Source organism: Onychomys torridus, chromosome 23 (assembly GCF_903995425.1).
Source record: "Onychomys torridus chromosome 23, mOncTor1.1, whole genome shotgun sequence".
In the NCBI taxonomy this organism is placed as follows: Eukaryota; Metazoa; Chordata; class Mammalia; order Rodentia; family Cricetidae; genus Onychomys; species Onychomys torridus.
In genome coordinates, this window is record NC_050465.1 from 55,470,540 (window position 1) to 55,483,941 (window position 13,402).

The following is a 13,402-nucleotide window of genomic DNA, read 5'->3' on the forward strand; positions in this document are numbered from 1 at the left end:
AGGGAACAGTTTGCTTTAAGGAGTTGGCCATGAGTAAACAGGCAACACAATTTGGAGATATATACATATTTTTTTTCTTCCTTTTTGAGGGGAAGGTGTTCCCAAGAGTTGGCGGCGGGTGGGGGGGGGGTGGACCTGGGAGGACTGGGAAGTAAGTATGATCAGACCACATTATGTGAAATTCCCCAAAAAACAATAAAAATATTATGTTGGAAAAAAAAAAAAGAGAGAGATGCTACAATGCTGGCTTTGAAGATGTACCAAGGCATCACAAGCCAAGAATGACAAGGAATGCTATTCTAGGATATGGAAAAGACAAGGAAACACGTTGCTCCCTAGAACCTCCTAAAGAGTGTGACCCTCTCAGTACCTTAGATTCAATCCAGACAAACTGATTTTGTACTATGACTCCAAGAATTGAGAAAGAATAGTGTGTGGTGTTTTATCTCACCAAGTTGACAATCAGGGATTACTCTGGCAAAATTTAGATGAAACATGAGGACTTTATTTATTTATTTATTTATTTATTTATTTATTTATTTATTTATTTTGGTTTTTCAAGACAGGGTTTCTCTGTGTAGCTTTGCGCCTTTCCTGGAACTTGCTTTGTAGACCAGGCTGGCCTCGAACTCACAGAGATTCACCTGCCTCTGTCTCCTGAGTGCTGGGATTAAAGGCGTGCGCCACCACTGCCCGGCTTCTGTGTCGTTTTCATTGAGGTTATACCACAAATGTGAAATATAGCTGTCTATATATCCTTCTAACCCATTATATTATTTTTTTTAAGATTTATTTATTTATTATGTACACAGTTTTCTGTCTGCATGTATGCCTGATCGCCAGAAGAGGGCACAGATCTCATCATAGATGGTTGTGAGCCACCATGTGGTTGCTGGGAATTGAACTCAAGACCTCTGAAAGAGCAGCCAGTGCTCTTAACCTCTGAGCCATTTCTCCTGCACCCATTATATACTTTTAACAAACTAACAACACATCGCTCTAAAGTTACATTCATTGTATACTTTATAATTAATTATTAAATTTATCTGTACATTTATTTTTAATTTATAAGGTCCTTCCGCTTAAGGAGTTTATGATTATCCTTATCTTTGTACTTATTTAAATTAACATTGAAGTATAAGACCTGCTTTCTTTCAAAGTTATTTTAAAGCTATTAGATTGAAAAACATTGGAAGTTTCTGTGAGATTTACCTAAACAGTGTTACGGTCCTGTTTGCTTTCCAGCGTATCTTTCTACCACTGTAGAGAAATAGCTAAAACAGTAAACTTACAGGGAAGAAAGGTTAATTTTGGTTCACAGTTCAGAAATTTCATTCCACAGCCTCTTGATCCTGTTGCTATGAACACAGGGTAGATAGCACAGTGCATCACAAGGAGAAAAGGTTCAGGAGAGGAAACCTGTTTGCCTCAAAGCAACCAGAAAGCAAGAGAGACAGGAATATGCCAGGATCCTAATACCCCTTTCAAAGGCATCACCCTAAGGGCCTATCTTCGCTATAAACCTTATCTCCTCAAGTTTCTACCACCTCCTAATAGGCCACAATGACTTAGGAACACAGAATCCAAAGTGTGCACATTGGTCATGACTACAGAATATAAATCCTGTTAGGAGGGGAAGCTGGTGGCAGCTAGCAGACCCTGATCTTCATTGTGGGGACCATTTAGGGTTAGACTGGCCAGTGTCGTGGGTTTTCAGGAAGAATATTTGGCAGTTGGGTATGGAACATCATAGGTTACCTTGCTCTTGTTTCTGGCTGTTCTGTATTGGCAAAAGAGAGTGTCCAAATGAACAAGGTTCCACAGCCAGCAGTACTCCAGGAGAGCCAGAACATATTCATACTCAGACATGTGCCCAGTGGCTCACAGACGGTTGCTCACTTGGTGCCTGCTGTTCCTGCAGGAGGAGGTAAAGCTGTGCCACCCACACAAAGAGTTGGCCCATGGGTGGAAAGAGTAGCAAATGTTGCCAATGTAGGAAGGGGAACAACAGTGCTGTGGGGGGAAAAAGCCATGAAAAGCAAGCCAAAAAACACAAGAAGTGCTACAGAGAGAGTTAAGTGGTTGGAAGCAAAAACTCAAGTCCTGAAAACCAAATGAAGCATTTGGAGAGAGCTGGGTTTTCTTCAGCATGCATCCAATTTCCTAGTCAGTGTGCAGCTAGCTGAACAGCACCAGAGATGTGGCCAGCTGAAGCTACAGGATGGTAGACCTCACTCTTTGCAGACTTTCAACTGGAGGCTTAAGAATTAAAGTTGTGACCATTCAATTCCTAGATGGTGGCCTGTTGTTCCATTATTCAAAGACCCAATGGAGGCTCTGTCATTCTTATCACTGAAGAGTTGACTGGCCACAGAATTTAAATCTATTGGGGTAAAATATGAAACCCAAACTTTTAAGTTTTATGGGGAAAGATCCTGGACATTGATGTTCTTAATAAATCCTAGCTTCTTCACTAATTGCTACTATGTTAGATAGATAAAAGAAATGGGAGCCTGGCTGGTCAGATAGAATGTCCTTGCTTCTAATGGATCTGATGAACCAGATTAAGAAAACTTGGACTCAATCTATGTTAATGGATTTGTGATTTTATTCTAAATTATGTATCATTTATCCTAGGGCTAGAGAAACCAATCACTTTGTAATTTGGTGCAATTTTATGTCTGCCATAGACTTTGGGCATTATTAATACTGTTTTCTCCTAAAAGTAAAAACATTTTAAGTAGGGATATCAGATTAGGAATGGGGGGGGGATGTCATCACATCCTAAAGGCACTATGCAGCTAACTAGCTGAAAAAATACAAATTATAATTAAAAAGCAAAGAAATGTATGATATAATTGAAATATATGATCTAGATAAAACCCAACACTACAATAAATAAATATCAATAAAAATGGGGGAAAGCAGTTTTTGTTAAAAGGTAAGGCATATTGAAGTTTTACTTTTAGGATACCTTCAGGTGTTAGACAAGAATTCCTTTATGTCCTAAACAACGAATAATCTCACTTAAGTATCAAAATTTTGGATTCTACACATGCCAGTAATAATTTTTTACACTATGATGGCCGAATTGTGAATAAAGAGTTCTAACAGTTTGATGACATGAGCTTCCGGTTAATGTTTGGAAAATTGTGAGACTTCTCCTAGGGAGATGGGAACAAAAGTCTGTTAACCCCAGATGGAAGAAACAATTACACCCCAGTCTAGCTTGATAAACCAAGAAATCTCCTGGGGTTATCTGGGTATATGGGTGCAGGGTTTTGTTTTGTTTTGTTTTTAAGATTTATTTATTTATTATGTTTACAGAAGAAGGCGCCAGATCTCATTACAGATGGTTGTAAGCCACCATGTGGTTGCTGAGAATTGAACTCAGGACATCTAGAAGAGCAGTTGGTACTCTTAACCTCTGAGCCATCTCTCCAGCCCCATGGGTGCAGGGTTTTATCCAGGGGCCTGCTTCAAATGTAGCTGCATCACCACACATGTTTCCCTAACCCCAGCATGAGTGAAGACTCTCAAAAGCTCCATCCCCGGATCTCCCTGCTCAACTTACAGGTGGCTCCACTGATCACAGTGTCCTCTCTTGCAGTAATTGTTCACTGTAACACGGGGAGGGGCTTGAAACTTTCACGAGTTGCTCGAGTCTTGTAATTTTCTTTTACTTCCAGAGTCTTATAAATATCCGCCCCCTCCAGAAGGGACCATTCATTTCTTTTTCTTTTTTCTTTCTTTCTTTTTTTTTTTTTTTTTTTTGAGCTGAGGACCATGGCCTTGTGCTTGCTAGGCAAGCTCTCTACCACTGAGCTAAATCCCCAACCCCTAGAAGGGACCATTTCCATTCAGACATGTAGCTACACAACAAAAATTAAATCAACTAATAGATTCTTCTATGCTCAAAATAACTACCCCAGACTGTGAATTTTATTAAACAAAGATTTTCTTATGATTAAAAAATTTGGTATTTGATCTTAACCAAGTGATTATTAGAAAATTATTTTTACTCCATGCCTTGTCCCAAACTACTAGTCTAATACAACTTGAAAGTATAAAATTTTAACCTTTAAATTATTCTACTTAATTGCATGTGTGTTTGTGTGTACGTGCATGGAGGGAGGGAGAGAGAGAGAGAGAGAGAGAGAGAGAGAGAGAGAGAGAGACTTTTCTTTTTCAAGTGAGCAGCTGTTTTTCCAGACTCTATGCAGCACTTTTTGGCTTATCTATGTGCTCTAAATTATTTGAGAAGGAAGATTCTGAAGGAACTCAGGATATTGAGCTGGGGAGACAGCTCAGTTGGAAAAAACACTTGCCTCACAGCACAAGGCCCCAAGTGTGATCCCCTGAACTCACTAAAAATGCTGGGTATGGTAGTGTGTGCTTGCAATCCCAGCACCAGGAATAGATAAAAATTTAAGAAGTAATAAATAATAGACTACTCATAGATGGCACCGATGCAGAACATAAACATCAGACGTCAGGATACAGCTCAGGATGGAGTGCTGTAAAGATACAGCTCAGGGATGGAGTGCTGTAAAGATACAGCTCAGGGATGGAGTGCTGTAAAGATACAGCTCAGGGATGGAGTGCTGTAAAGACACAGCTCAGGGATGGAGTGTTGTAAGGATACAGCTCAGGATGGAGTGCTGTCAGGATACAGCTCAGGGATGGAGTGCTGTCAGGATACACTCAGGATGGAGTGCATGCTTAGTATATGGCAAACCTTGGCATCCATCCCTAGCATCCCTCTCACAAGAAAGGAAAAACAAGCAAAACATCATGAGTCTATCCTCCAAAAGCCTTCCCAGGCCAAGATCCTCTCCTGGACATGGACTCTTCCTTCATAGCCTCAGGTCACTTGTCCTTGCCATGTTGCTTCGTCAGTAAACAGTGAGAGAGAAGAGGGCGAGTGTTGGACTTTTAACGGTCCAGTCTCGCTGTCTCTACTGACTTCAAGTCTCCCCATCCCTATATGCCTCACCTATGGTAGGCGCTCCATGTTAGCTGACCCGAGGCTAGCTCTGGGAAGTGCTGCTTTGTAAGAGGAGGTTCACTTTTAATAAGAGGCGCTTTCTCGGGGACTCCTCAGCAAATGTCAAGCCTTTTAAATGGCTGCCTAGAAGAATCTGACACTGGCAACGTTAACCTTTAGAAGCCATATTAGCATTTACTTGAAGGCAGTGTTTTGCAGTGAATAACAGGCTACATCCGAAGCCTAATAAACTTCTACTCCAACAGCACAGGTTTAATAAAAATGTAAAACGGGTTGGTAAATTATCAGAAGCCATAAGCTCCTACCTTACCACTCTGTATTAAAGAACATATTCCCTCCTTAATCTACAGCTCCCAGTGATCTGTATTCACTTCATCATCCCCGGACTCCACTCAAATCCCTTAGAGCACGAGCTCCTACAGCGCCCACAAACGAATACCTTTCATCTGCCCAGAACTTTAGGTTCCCAGATCCCATTGCATCCCATCACCAGGTGAAAGCTTATTTTAAAAACTGACATTTCTCTTGGATGATTTGCCCGATTTTGAAAAAAAAAAATCATAATTTGGAAAACTAGGAAGCTTTGAATGAGAAGCAGTTCAATCAGACTTAATCTATGTCTACCAAGCTATCATCCACCCTCGCCACTTTGTGAGGTGCCATGAAGCTTAGGAATGAGGGATGAGACTCCAAGCTTCCTGTAGCATCGTGGCACGGTCGTGTTGTGGCGCACAATACAGAATGTGATCCAGGGTCAGAAGGAGGCATACCATTAGCAAGGACTTCTGAAATCCTGCTGAAAGAGAAAGAAATCAACGAAGGGCTAAGAAAGTCGGCTTGGCGTGGATTTGTCCCTAGATTGCTGCCACAAGACCACACACTTGAGTAATGGACAACCATGGCACGCTCTGAGGGGCTCTGGCAGCCTGGGAGTCGTTAGGAGGGTTAATAGAGTATCCACAGAGAAAATAACAAAGAGAGAGAGGTACGAGGACCCTAGAGACAAACTGTTCTCTGGCTCACAGTTATTTTCATATTTTATTTGGTGCAAAATTATGTGAATAAGTTTTTATTACTTGTATTGCAATTTACTATCATTTCTTATTCATTTATTCACTTATTTATTGCTTAACTAATTTTGGATGGACTGACTACAGAAAAATGCAAGCAATAAAACGAAACGCAATAAACAAAATGAAAATAATTTAAGAAACTAGAAGGAATAAAATACATGATCAAAGCCAAGGAGAACAAAAATCAAACTGAAAAGTAGATATTTAAAATTTTTAATTATTTATCATAATTGGGCCCAGACTTTGGTATGAAATTCCTGGGAATTGAAAAAAAAAGATAGGCATTATTAAACTTTAGTTTTATATTTGATTAAGCCAGGGCATCTTAGACTTGGACCATGTAATTCTGAAAAGTTTATTAGCAACCGTAAGGGAGCCAGTGAACACACTGAAATTTTTTTCCAAATGTCATCGCTGAGGAGATTTAAGGAAAGCATTCATACTTCCAGATTCTTAAAGGGGTTTGTAATCTAAAACGTTACAAACCACTCAAACAGTGGCGTTTATACACCAATACATCACCAGTGCATTTTATATGATTGAAGGCCCAGAAAGATTAAGTTCTAGTCAAAATTAAGAGTCCAAGAGCCAGATTCTAATCAATATGTTTATTTGTCCCATGAAGTGGGGGGGAACCCCTCTGGGTTTAATAATGCTTAAAGGTTTTTGTTTTGTTTAGTTTTGTTTTTTTGTTTTTTCCTGTCCTGAAAAGTGGGAAAATTCCTCATAGCAGGATTCTTCATTGCGTGGTAGTAGTTGTCTACTGAAACTGAGAACACCCTGCCCTTTGGGATCAAGCAAGTGGCCTCTGCTTTGTTCTGTGCTCGCCACTCCCAATGCAGATTGAGCATCCCTGATCTGGAAATCCAATGGGCTCCAAATTCTGAAGTTTTGCAGTAATGACAAGCCATCACAAGTAGGAAATTCCACACCTGACCTCACCTAAATGATGACAGTCAAAATGCAATTCACATTTTTTAATTGTATAACAACCTGGTACATATAGAACCAATGAATTTCTATGCTTAGATGTGGGTCCCATCCCCAAGATATCTCATGTATTTGCAAGTATTTCAAAATCTGAAAGAAAAGAAAACCATAACCTGGTCTAGCAGTTTTGGTAATGATACTGGACAGATAAGAACACATTTTTACTTCAGATTGTAGAAGGGAATCTGTATACACACCATGTAAATAGCTCAGCTTGCTCCCACTGCTAAGCTTAAGATTTGAAGAACATGAGGCTCAGTAGTTCCAGGATACAACCCCAACTGCACAGGAAAAGATGATAACAAAGCTGAAGTGCGGCGGATGCAAATGTCAAGAAAAGAATCCACTCCATGAATCTCAGAGACAGGCACACTACCAGGACCAGAGTGACAAGAATCAGCTGTGGGATGCTCTGCTGCCTTTGTGTTCATTCCCTATAAAGATTGCTAGAAGAAGATGAGATACGGGGCAGATGTTTAAGATGTTAATCTGCTGCCTGGGGTCTGGACTGCATCCTGTGGCCTTGTTTGGTGTCCCAAGGCTGTATTGCCACTGGGGCCATGGTGTCCTCTGGGCCAGGGCTGCTGCAAAGGGCCATGTCTGGGTCTGTGGCCCAACAGCAGCCAGGGGCTGGGTTGATTTCCATGGCTCATGTTGCCACAGGGGATCATAGGAATCATGCATGCTGAAATCCAGGGGTGTGCTAAGCCGGCCTTGTCCCTCATCGGCCCCAGGATAGTGGTCCTGGCCCTCCCAGGACACTATACCAGGAGAGCTGGTGCTGTTCCCTCCCCCCATAGGAGAGCTGACCCCAGTACTCAGGATAGAAGACCCCACGCCACATTGTAAGTGTGGGAGAGCGGCCCCCTATGTCATGGGCCTACAAGAACTGTCACCCGAGAGGGTGATCTCAATGGACCAGACCGATCAGCTCCAATAACCGGCCAGACCCACATCCTGGGCCTTAGGTTGGCCCAGTCTAACAGCTGCGCCATCTTTGACCTGCTGGAGTGCATGAAGGGACTGGTCCTGCAGAATCTCCTTGACTCAGGGCAACAACAGGATATCTGAGCAGAGTTTTGATGAGGGCCTAGCCCAGTGATAATGGTGTACCAGAAACCAGGGGCCTTGAACCAGACCAACGACTCCTTGCAATGAATATTTTGCCAGTGGGGCTGATTAGACAAAAAGGGTATACTAGGAGATACACCCCAACTCCCGGTGCTACTAAGATGAACGAAGAGGTGTTGGAAAGATGGAGGATCGAGGAGTGTTTTATTTGTTTGTTTTGTTTTGTTTTTAATTAATTTGGAGGGGAATACTGTAGGGATTAGAGGTAGATATGGAGGTGAGTGGGTTTGGGGTGCATGATATGAAATTATCAAAGAATCAATAAAGAATTACATATATTTTTTAAAAAATATGTTAATCTGCTACCTTCTTCTGAATAAAGCACAACTTAAAGCTTTAATACCTGCCTTGCTCATCCCTTTATGATGATCGGCAGCAAGGGCTATAGCATTCTGGATCCAGGTAAGAGATACTCAGTCTATACCTCCAGTTCCTTTGCTCACTTACTTCTTGCCTAGCTCCTGTTGTGCTTGAAAGTCCCAGGTGAGATAATGCACACAAATTGGATCTAGGTTTTGCTCCAATTCGAAATGGACCCGTCTGATAATCAAGGTAGATTAGAACAGCTATGAATAGTTGGCCATGCTTACTTCCCTTTTTCATGAGCACATATACTTTCAGTTATTTTATATTTTTGCACATATGCATTAATTCAGTAAATATTCCTTGAGTATAAAGTATATGCGAAGTTCTTTCCAGTTCTACGTATGTGCATGTGTATATATCCACATGCATACACACACACACACACACACACACACACACACACACACACAGCTTTCTACTAGCAACTAGTAATATATTTCCAAACTTACATGATGAAATTAAATGCACCAATGTTTCATGGTGTTCTGTCACACAGCTACGAACCTATTTTCTTTTCTGCCTTACACAATCACTGAGCTCCCACTTCTACAGTCTACTGAGTTATTTATGCATATTTATTAATCTTCTGTGCATAAGATCACTTTGAAAGAGGGACTGGAGAAATGGCTCAGTGGTTAAACACACTTGCTGCTCTTGCAGAGAGCCTGAGTCCAGTTTCCAGCACCTACAAAGTGGCTCACAAATGTCCATAACTCCAGTTGCAGAGGAACCAGCAGTCTCTTCTAGCCAGTGTGGGTACCAGGTTCCCATGCAGTCATATATATATATGCAAGCACTCATGCACATAAGAATAAACTAATCTTTAAGAGATAACTTCGAATGACCCATGTTTCTTTCCTGCTGACTTGCAGTTAAAAAATGCTGGCTGGTGTATTTCGTTCTCCAAACCGACAGCTGTAGGATTCTGGCATATTACTTTTCCTACCTGAGGTTGATCTAAACGCAACCAGATCCTGATAATTCACCACTTAATTACCCTCCCATAGCCGCCTCTCTCACATTAAGTATAACTTAAAACTTTACTTGTTTTTCACAAGCTTTCTGACTTAGCCTACTTCTGTGGTCAAGTTCACATTCATCACACAACCCCCTGCTCACTAAACAGCAGCTTCACTGGCTTCTTGTGCCTGTATTAGGAAAACACCCCTTAGTGCTTTACTTGGGGGCTCCCTCCTTTTCTTAAGGTTTTAATTTTCTGTCCTCAGAGACATACTTTCTGGCTATTTGATCTAAATTAATTGTTCTCTCTTTCTATGAAATCAGTCTCCTCCTTTATCCTGCTTCTTGATGGTTGCTCCATATCTTTGTTGACTGTCTTTCTCCTGAGTATGTTATCCATGAAGACAGGGATCCTGTAACTCACTCAAATACCTAGCTCAGCCACTTGCTCACCTTGCTCACCTAAATGTGTACCCTAGTACATAGTTGGCCCAAAATTTTTTTGAGTGAGAGAGTCAATGAAAGCAATGCTTAAAATTCCAAACATATTGATTAACATCTAGATATGGTGCCGCATGCCTGAAATCTCAGTACTTGAGAGCTGCAAGAAGGAAGATGTAGAATATTCCTTTTCCTTCTGTGAATATATGTCCTTGTGATTGTTTAATAAAGAAGCTGACTGGCCAATAGCTGGGCAGGTAGAGGTTAAGGCTGACTTGCAGACAATAGGACAGAGTGAAGAAGGGGAGGAGTCTTGGGGTCTTGAGGAGATACAGAGAGAAGCAAGATGAACTTGCCATGTTAAAAAAAGGTACCACCATGTGACAGATCATAGGTAAGAAATATAGACTAATTAAAAATGTAAGAGTTAGCTAGAAACAGGTCTAAGCTATTAGCTAAGCATTTATAATTAATAATAAGTCTCTGTATGGTTATTTGGAAAATGGGGAGCAACTGGCAGGACAGAAAAGTCCACCTACAGAAAGATCAGAAGTTCAAGGTCATCCTCTGTTATATGAGACAGGTGCTGTCTCTAAATGAATAAACTGATGCATGACATGCTGTTTCATTTTCTGACATGCAGAACTGTGGAGTACATTGATAGTCCCCTAAGGTAGGTTGGTTGAATTTAAAGAATGATGGGATGACTTTGTCTAAGCTCAGAGGGTTTTACTGGAGAGAGATGCATCAAAGAAGAAATACTTTTAACCAGTATGTATCATTTTAGTAGATATAGGACCTGGATGTAGCTCAGTACCAGAGCCCTTGGTAGTGTAACAAGACCTAGGTTGATCCTTAGTATGACCAAAACACTAAATAAAATTTTTAAAAAAGCAATAAAATAAATGATAGATCCTTATATTATTTTCTTTCCTAAGGTAATTCATTGCCTATTTAAAAGTTATTTCTGGCTCCAAGAAAAAACAGATTTATAAGGACACTAATAGGAAAACTTAAACCACTTAGAAATTGTAAGCTTCCAATGTGAATAGGCAATGATTATTTTTAATAATTCAAAGTCATAATATTTGATGAATGGAGAAACACAGTGCCTTAGTAGCAGGCAGGAAATGAAGTAAGTATATGCTAATGTTTGAATTACACATATTTGATATGGCACAAAAATGTATTTTTTAAAGATAAGTCTTTACAGATCTATGTAATTGCAGGAGAGAGTTGAGACAGTGTTTCTCTGTATAACAGCCTTGGCTGTCCCAGAACTTGCTCTGTAGACCAGGCTGGCCTTGAACTCACAGAGATCTTCCTGCCTCTGCCTCCTGAGTGCTGTGATTAAAGGTGTACACCACCAGCACCCAGCCATATCTATGTAATTTAACTAGAAGAAATAATACATAAATGTATTTTGCTTTAGAAGATCTAATCAATTATTATTGAAAATGAAGAAATGACTTATTTTTAATAAATAATCAAAATTCAGCATATAAATCTGACAGAAAGCATATTTCAACTTATGTGGGAAAATAAGTGTTCTCTGGTGAAAATGTAAGGAAGGCTCAGAAAATTCCCACTGAGACCAAGAAGAAAATTCAATAAGATTATGAAAAAAATCTTTATGAGACACTTGTATTGTTTTAAGGAAAAAAAATGTTTTCTTGCTTTCTGAAACTAGTCTGAGCCTGTTCTGTTGTCTACATGGAATTACAGCTTCTACTGAACGCAGAGCAATGTAGAAAGCAATGTAGAAACCTGGGAGTTATGAATAAGAAATCTTCAGATTGGCCATGAATGCCAATGAACGTTAAACTCTCACAAGTTGCTGAGAATAGACTCGTGCTAGTGTAACACTTGGTTCCTATGGACACTTGCAAATACATGATCTCATTTGGTTTCCAAATTAACCCCTGGGAATGTCAGAATACATTTGGCAGTATTTTACTGATAGAGAGAGGTTAGGGCTGGCTCAAAGTCACTTAGGACCAAGCTGAAAGAACGAAAATCTGTCTCCCTGAAGCTTAACCCCACTTTCCTGGCGAACGAAGTCTCTATCCACAGAAAACCTCCTTCAGCCTGCAATTGTCATGGAAGGCTCAACACAATTTATAAAGACTCTGACAAGAAAAACCCACCCTTGTAAAGGGACTCCCTTTACAGAAGGGGATCCCTGAAAGGAAGGAGGATCTCACCCACGGGCCACCAGGAGCCCACCATGTCGTCACTCTGACAGTGGACATCATGGATGAGGAGGTATATGTCTTTGAATTCGCTAAGCTGAATCGCTAATCTTTGATTTTCTGAAATCATCAAGCTGCAGTTTAATGTAGCTAATAAGATTTAAACTAAGATGTGGAGTACACTGGAGTTAGCTAGCTAAGAAAGAAGTAAGCTACACAGGACGGACGAGGGTCAGAGGCAAGACACGGTGTTGCCTATTCCATTGCTATGTGTCAGACTTATCTGCAAAGACACTAATTAGTGTTTTGGTTGCATCTCTATAGATGGATCAAAACCATAAGTGTTTTCCTTTAATGTACCCCTCTTTGCTCTATCAAAGTTTCAGAGTGAGTGAAGACCTGGGACTTGCTGAGCAGAGCAATATGGTTTAATAAAAGAAAACAGATCAAGAAAGGAGATGGATATTAGCAAGTAGGGATTCAGGAGCAAGATGTGACAAGTTTCACAATGCTTCCAGGCCTGGAAGGGTTGGTGGTTAGGGGTTCTGGAAGTAACATGCCTGCTCCCTATGGCATCCAGGAAGGTATCAGAATCTGCAAGGAGAAAGCCTGGACCCAGTTATCAAAGTCTGTAGCCACCACTGGGCTCTCAGGCTACAATTGTGTCACCAGGACAGACTTTACCTCTACTTACATTTTTCAGCCGAGACCCTTGTTAAATGAAAATTGCAGAAATCCATTGTTTTGGACTAAAGCTACTGCACTAGAACCTATGTATTAGAGGGGAAGCCAAAGCAAAGTCGTTTGTGCTGAAATTGCATGTCACCAAAACACAAGCAAGTTATCATGTGACCTTCTGGGAAACACGGAGATGGAGACATTTCTGGTTATACCAGGGTTGGCACACCGGTAAGGCTCTCCCTTGCATTAATCCTTATCAAAAGGAAAGTAAAACAAAATTAAAAAAAAAAACCTGACCCCAAATAAGCAGCAAGTGAACTAAAAACAACAACAAACCACCAGAAGTAATCTGTTAGTTACCCATCAGCTGTGTTTCCGTTTCCTCGTTTCCTTATGAGGAAAGCACTTTTGAAATGACCAGTCTTTCTGCTCTTCATTTCTGCTTTCATCAGCCTTTTTCTGGCTATAAAACCAGCCTGTTCTGCTCAGCTCATCAGAGCATTTATTGTAGTTTACAGAATGAAGTGTTGCCCAGTTCTAGAACTGCAAATAAAACCAGT